Source organism: Lactuca saligna, chromosome 9, assembly GCF_052625555.1.
Source record: "Lactuca saligna cultivar CGN05327 chromosome 9, ASM5262555v1, whole genome shotgun sequence".
In the NCBI taxonomy this organism is placed as follows: domain Eukaryota; kingdom Viridiplantae; phylum Streptophyta; class Magnoliopsida; order Asterales; family Asteraceae; genus Lactuca; species Lactuca saligna.
In genome coordinates this window covers 18,637,459-18,645,716 of record NC_136425.1, presented here as the reverse complement: position 1 = coordinate 18,645,716, position 8,258 = coordinate 18,637,459, and positions in this window count along the sequence as shown.

Here is an 8,258-nt window from a genome sequence, read left to right as displayed (position 1 = left end):
GGGGAGGTATATATTGGGGTACAAGGAGATGTGTTGTTGAGCTCTAGAATGTTCTTCAACCGTTCAGATTGATTTCAATCGTATGGATTGGACGGCTACAGATGGAAAACGGAGGTCGTCTTCGCTTTTGGTCCACGGTTCTCAATTAAGACCTAATTTTTAGGAGCCTTTGAGACACCCCGCCGCCCTCCTTTCACTTCAAAAACATAATTTTTTTTGTAAATTTTGAATTTGATTGCTTTCTTTTTCATTTTGTGGAATAAATATTTAATAAATTTACCAAATTTTGTCAACTTATTCTTCAAAATGTTTTAATAAGTGATCAATGCATGACCAAAAAAATTTTATATTATATTTGTTCGTATAAAGATTAAACAATCGTGTGTTTCCTTGAGATTAACAGAGAGATCTACATACGAATTTATACAAAGAAGAATCAGAAATATATGGTATTATCTAAGTACATACAAAAGACTAGGAATATACGGTTAGAAAATTCAAGAGGAACTAGAATAAAGGATGTATTTAATATGTTAGCCCCCTTCAACCTCAAGGATAGGTCGAACTTTAAGCTTGAAACGAAGAATGAATATACGGTCATTTAGTAGTGGTTTAGTGAAGATATCGGCTAACCAGTCCACATAAAACACATGGCATATTTGAAGAGCTCCATATTAAACCTGTTCGCGAATGAAGTGAAAGTCCAATACGATGTATTTGGACCGAGTTTTGATGACGAGATTCTTGCTCGTGAATATGGTGGCGACATTATCACATAATGAGTTGCTTTAGCCACAAAAGTTCTGATGTGGTATATGCAAGAGACCAGTATTCAGCCTTAATGTTGGAACGGACAACAACATGTTGTTTTCTTGAAGCCTAACTGATAAGGCTAGATCCATGAAATATGGCATACTCATATTGAGATCAACAAACAGCTTTATCAAAGACCTACCCGGCATCAGAGTAGGCTAGACGTTGTTTGGAATTTGTTGGAGTGAAGTGAAGGCGGTGATGAGAAGTGCCTTTTAAATACCTCTAATCCGCTTTTATAGCTTGCCAATGAAGATCAGTTGGTTAGTTCATAAATTGACACACCCAATTGACATCATATACGATGTCAGGATGGGTAATTGTTGTATATTGAAGTGAAACAACCACATCTAAATAGCTTAGGATCGTGAAAAAAAAAGTACAGCGAGGTTGAAGAAAAGACTGAGGATCAGCAGGAGTGGTAACAAGGGATGCATTTGTCATGTTTTGAATGTAGTTCTGTTGAAACAAAGTTATATCCAAAGAGTAGCGAGAGATTAGTAATCCCAAGAAAAAAATGAGGTTGCCTAAATCTTTGAGGGAAAACATCTGATGCAGTTGAGTGATGAAGTGCTAGATTTGACTTTCATTGGATCCTGTAATGATTAAATCATCCACATAAACGAGAATATATAGGGCTGAGTCAGCATGATGATGTATAAACAAGGATTTTGTGACAACCGTCTATTTCAGGTAAACAAAAGTCAAGGAAATCTGTAACAACGTAAATTTCAAAACATTTTTTTCATTTTTCATCAACCAAGTTCACATAAAAACATTTTCAAATATTTCAAATATTTAGTTTTTGAAACACAACATACCCCAAGATCATAAAATCAACTCTCTCTCTAGTGTGTACGAGTCACGTCGGCGTCTTCCCACGACCCTCGCTAGTACCTGAAACACATAACACAACAACTGTAAGCATAAATGCTTAGTGAGTTCCCCAAAATACCGCATACAACACATACGCCACTCGAGGCTATAATATGACACTCCGGTCGATGTGTCTCAGCGGGACCCTCCAGTCCCGTAGCTCGTTGGACCCTTTGGTCCGGTCATAGCTCGTTGGACCCTCCGGTCCGGTCTATAACATCATACAACATACATATATCACATAGCACATAATCTCATACATAACATATAAGACCCTCTGGTCAACACATAATACCACTCTAGGTAACGTATAGTGAGAAGACTCACCTCAGGTGTCTCGGTAAGTCTCTGACTCGGTAGAAATGTGATCTAGCCTCCGCCTAATCACATAAAGTAAATACTCTCATAAATATAACTATACCCAAACCTTTCTTAATACCCTCATAAGGGGTAAAAGACTATTTTACCCCTCTCTTGGCTTAAAGGCCTCACTCTTGACCAAACCCTAAAAGTCAACAAAAGCCAACGGTCAAACATTGACCCGACTCGTCGAGTGCACTAAGACGACTCGGCGAGTCTACATGTGTCCACTGACTCTCTTAGTCCCTCTCTTGGCACGTCAAGTCCTTCCCCTTACTCGATGAGTCACACCTGGCATGAATCGCGGGGCCACCCCGACTCAACTCGCCGAGTCTCAAGAACAACTCGGCGAGTTCCGCCTTGAACTCCAGTCCCTCTAACTCTCCTTGACTCACCAAGTTATTTCCCCAACTCGGTAAGTCTACTCGCTGAGTGATATGCGGGAAACCTTCATCCTACTCGCCGAGTCTGATCTTCGGACTCGGCGAGTTCGTGCCATGCACAAACTCCATAGACCTCCTAAGGTCATATTTGTTCCTTTAATTCATAGATCTGGCCTTCCCAAGCATGATAATCACGTAAAGTTCAAAACTTGACACTCACATTGTTGGATTAGTGTCTAAGTCCATAACTATTTTGGTATGTACTTGACCCGATTATGAGCATGGTCCTTTTGGGTTGCCTTCACCATAGCAATATGTAGGATGATTTAAGGAGAGAAAGGTTTAAATATGATTTATTAATATATTATGAGAATAATATATTAAAGGAGAAATCATATTGTTTAATTAATATTAGTCAATAATTAATTAAGAATTAATTTTGTGACTAAAAGAGATTAATTAAATATAGGGAACTGGACTGCAATTATTGGATAATTGAGTTATTGGGCTAAGGAATGCTAAAGGAATAAGGGGTGAACGAAATTATGATGGAAGCCCATCATATTTTCGTCCATAGCCTTGTCCAGAAGGTTCCATGGGCTGCTTAGAGTTTAAGCTGTCCATTAGGGTTCTAACTGAAACCCTAGCAGCCCACACAAGTATATAAAGGACCCCTTAGGCCCCAAAAACGTGCACAACTGATTCTCTAGGGTTTCTAGTCGTTTTTGGGCAGCCTCCTTACTTCTCCTCTTCATCCAAGTTGTATATGGTGTTTGTGACTCCATTAGAGGTACTACACTTGTGGTACTTGCTTTCAAGAGCTAAGGAAATTCAAAGAACTAGTTGTTATTGCTATATAACAACAAAAGGTATGTATTCTAGCTTTATATATGAATTTCGAAAATTATAGTAGCATACCAGGTTTCTTTTTGTGTTCATAAAGTTGTATAACTAATAGTGAAAACATAGATCCAATACTAGGGTTGCATGCACACATAGGATTGTTTGTATTAAACCCATCAGTGGTATCAGAGCCATTGGTTTTTGTTTTCAATTAGCTTTTATTCAAATTTATGAACTTGACATATTAGGGTTTATGGCTGATGAACCCTAAAGGCTAGGTAATTTTCGCAATTAGGGTTGCAAAACCCTAGATGGCGATTTTTGCTAGGGTTTCCCAAATCCTTTCCTTAGCCTCCAAGATTTTTGAAATCTAGGGTTATCCAACCCTTGGATTTCGAAATTACCTCCTTCCCCAAGGTTAGATCCTAAATTTTAGGGATTTGGATAATCCCATATCTTGTAATTATCTTTTAATTGTTAAATATGGTAATTAAAGATCTTGAATTATCTCATCCCTTATTTTCGAGATTTAGAGAGGGATTCAAGGGATTAGGATATCTTAGATGTATAATTGGTAATTATCCTCATGATCTAGATAATCCCTTGTGATTTAATAATTTAAATTAATTGTTTAATTTATGGTAATTATTAAATCAAGAGTTTTAATATTTAAAATTCTAATTTAAATGTCTTAAATTCAAAAATTTTAAGTGAGATTAAAACCTAATTGTTTTGAAGAGTTTCAAAACTTGCCCTCAAGTTTTGGAATTTAAATTGTTGATTAAAAGTTAATTTTGAAAGTCTAAAATCCAAAACCCTGATTTTGAAAAGTTCAAATTAAACCCTTATGGTTTTATTAAATTAATTAAGTGTATAATTAAAAGAGATTTAATAAATCCATAATGATTTTGGTTAATTAAAAGTATAATTTAAACCACCTGGTATTTTAAAAAGTGTAAAATACACCCTCATACTATATATAACATTAAAAGTTTAATATTATATATGTATAACTAAAAAGTCAGTCTTACCGTTAGTAGGCCTCATTCACGAAGCTAGTCTATAAGGGGTGTTTAAGGAAATTGCCTATAAAATGGCGATTGAATGGGTATCCACTCTTACCCACCGCACTCTTGACTAGTGGAGGGTCGTTAGCCGAACAGGTAGGATAGGACAGAAACCTTCCATTATAAGTATAATGAAGTACAAAGTAACTAAATGCTTTTTCAAATTCCCAAATCATAGTTACTTTAGGCAAAATGTGAAATTGTATGCTAACCCATGGAATTACACTTCGTACCCTTGTCAAACGTTAGTGGAGCGTGTGTGGTTAACCAACACACTAATTTGGGGATGACATTGGTAGCGAAGGGTGACTCGATGTTTGTCATAGATCAATGGAGCGTGTGTGGCTAACCGGCACATTGATTAGGTGATAGTAACATTGGGTGCACCACGTGATTCGTATGGTTATTTACACCTTGTTTGTGATCCTCGGCATCCCAGTCACAAATAGTAGGGCATAATCGAGATTAAACATGCCATTGAAAAGTTCAATGAATCTCAAAAGATCTAGGAGTTTCAATTCATTTAAAACTTAAACTTCTTTTTCGTTTTTCATGGTGGAAATTGGTAAATCGTCATTTACCTACCTTCAGATATTCTGCAACTAGATTACGACATCCCTCTTCTAGGTTGTAGAGTATTGTGGTGGATCCTAGCTTGATGTTTCATTTGGGTGTTGCATCAAGAATTCTAATCAACTTAACTTGAATTTTCTCCCGTTTTGTAGATGTCTGAATCTTACAATGATCTTCCCAAATCCTTTGGAACAAGCTTTCCAAATGAAGATGACGTTCCGAGATACGATCAAGGAAATGAGAGTCATGCTTCACTTCCTCCACCTCCTCCATTTATTCTCCCTGACCCACAAGTTCAAAGGCTTGAAAAGTTCAAGCTCACTCAAGCCCTTTTGACAAGTAAACACGAAGATGGGAAACCTGTGTGTGCGCACGTCTTAGAGATGAAGTCATACATTGATAGGTTAAACATGTTGGGTGTCGAGATTTCAAGTGAGTTGGCTGTTGACTGGGTTCTTCAGTCACTTCCTGAATCATATAGTGAGTTCTTTAGAGAGTACTATATGATGGACCACGACGTGACCCTAATTGATCTCACCTATTTGCTTATAGCTGTTGAATCAGCAATGATTTGGCGTGCTGGTCAAGCAAATTTGTCTAGTGAATCAAACTCCCAAACTTCAATGGACACTGGCAACATTGGAAGTCCAGAAAGAACTAAGTCTGTGATTGTCCGATGTGTTGTGCCAAAGGAGTCTATTTGCTTTTATTGCCAAAAGAAGGGGCATTGGAGACGAAGCTGCCCTAATTACCTGAGAGATCTAAGAGATGGGAGAGTCAAGACGTATGGCTCTGCTTCAGGTAAAATCCATTAACTAACTCTTTTAAGTTCCTATTCTAGATTCTTAATACATGATGTGATAAGATTACATTTTGATGTTTTGTAGGATCGAAGAAAAGAGAGGAAGCGTGAGAAAAGAAGTGATCTGAATCTGATCATGAAGAAATGGATTTCGATCGCATTACTTGAAGAATGGATTCTTGAGCTACAACTTGTAGTTAGAATAGATTGTTAACATAGTTTTTCAATTGAATTGCATTGTAAGGACAAGTTTTTTTTTCCGCAATAAAATAAATTTTGATTTTGTCTTATTTATTTATCCTTACAATGAAATATATGAAAAATTGATGTTCATGTACTTCTATTATTAGCAAAATGGATTTGATTCTTAATTATGGAAATGTCAAAAGTGTACCAAATAGGGAGACTTTCTCATCGCCCAAGTTTCAATTGGACAGAAACTTGGAATCATGCAATGTGTATTGTATGATGAATGGAAAACTTTCACATTTGGGAAACTTAGACTAATTCTTTGGCAAAGTGTCAGTTGAAGGACTAGGAGATCAAGTACACAAGGTTGTGTGTTGATCAAGTCCACCACAAGAGTGACAAAGATATTCGTCATGATTTACTAAAGCTTAGTAAATATGATTATACTTATAAGATTAAGTATAATTCTGAGTTGATTGAAAAAGTTTCAATGAATAGTAGAACGAATAAAGAAGAATCAAGTAGGCAGAAAGATAAAAGTTTCTCTAAGAAGAAGGGAGAGTACCTTTTATTGTGTTTTATGATAAGTCTTAATGATTAAGAACCATATCTCAATTGATCCTCTAAGTGAGTCTTAGTGCATTTGCATGTCTAAGAAGAGGTATCAAGTATTGTAGAAATGGATATATCAATAAGTCAATCATACTTCGTTCCAATATCAAGTCTTAGAGTCAAGATTGTGACATTGAGTGAAAAGTCTTAAGTAGGTTTATAACACTCATCAAATGTGGAATTTGGAAAAGTTTTCTTATTCTTGCACATTTGAAATTGGTAAGTTGTGCTGTCTTGGATAAGACAAAGACCAACTAGGACCAATTGTGTGAAGTGTTTTGTCTTGATAAATGCTTCACTAACTCTTGAATATTTGTTTGTCAAGAAATGTTTCTTGACAAGAGAATCTTATATGTCAAGAAGTCAGTGGGAGTCTTAATGGTCTTGAAAAATTTCAAGAACAAATCAAGAATAAACCTTATCGATCATCACTAGCACACGACTTGAGGTTTACAACCTATCGTGCTGACATTGTTTTGTTTCTGTGCCATTCCAATTGAGTTAATTGTGTATATGAGTTCTATGAGTTCTCATTTGAATACACACTAAAGCCTTAGTCGATGGAAAGTAAATTGATATGTAAGGACAAGTTACTAAACTACTTGGAAGGCATGGTGGGCACTCGTGTTACCATAGGGCAAGAAATCAAGATTAAGAAAGTTCAGTCCATATGAGTTTGGATTTGTCGCAAACCTTGGTTTTGGCAAATTCACAGGGATAGGAACTCATACACCATAAAATCTAAGTGTCATAAGATTCCCTCCTTCATGAAAATGACTGTGAGGAAATGCTTTCACTAAGAGAGATTTTAAGAAGATAGCAATTGTGAAAATTGTATTCTCAAATTCGATTATGGTTACGGCATCCCTTTCCATAGTTCGAATTGTGAGATTTGGAAATTAGTTTCAACATTTGGAACTTAGTAACATAAGTTATGAATTGTTTAAACACACATATAAGCTATCTAAGGCAAAGGTGTATAAGGTTAAGAAGCTTAGATAAAGGCTTATCGAAGCATCTGGTATTAGAAATATGAATTTTAGAAATTCAATAGGCATTGTTTTCTGGAAGTTCATTTGTTTTCTGAATACATGTCAAAGCTAGTGGGAGCATAAATGTTATGCTTATATGATAATCATCATGATAGTGGGATGATAAGTGTTATGCTTGTATGATTGTTATGGCGAGTATTGCAAGTTAGCAATATTAATTATAGAAAAACAAAGATTCCATTTGCAAAGTTGCATGGGTTGAAAAGTTGTTTTGCTATAATTAAGGGAGAGAATATTATAATCCGTTTCAAAATCTAAAGCTTAGATTAAGAAATTTTAATATTTTCAGTCAAAGGATACATTGTGTGTTCTTAAAACGATTATGATTACGGCATCCCTCTTCATAGTTCGAATTATGAGAACATGACACATAAAATATTATGGCTAAAGATTGGTAAAGTATCATATCTTTATGTAGGACATTATGCATTGTGTCCCATACGCTTCGGGTATAGGATCGATTGCAAATGCTATAGTATTTTACCATTCTAAAATTTTCCAAATGTCTAGCGCATTTAGAGGGAAAAAAGGGACTAAAATTGGTTTTGACTAAAATAATTAAACAACTATCAAAGGACAATCCAAAGTTCGACGAGGATTGGTCGCTTGTGAGTAGTTGGAAGTATAGTATTGAAAAAAAAAAGTATGGAAATGTTTCCATATTGGATGGACCATATCGACATTATTA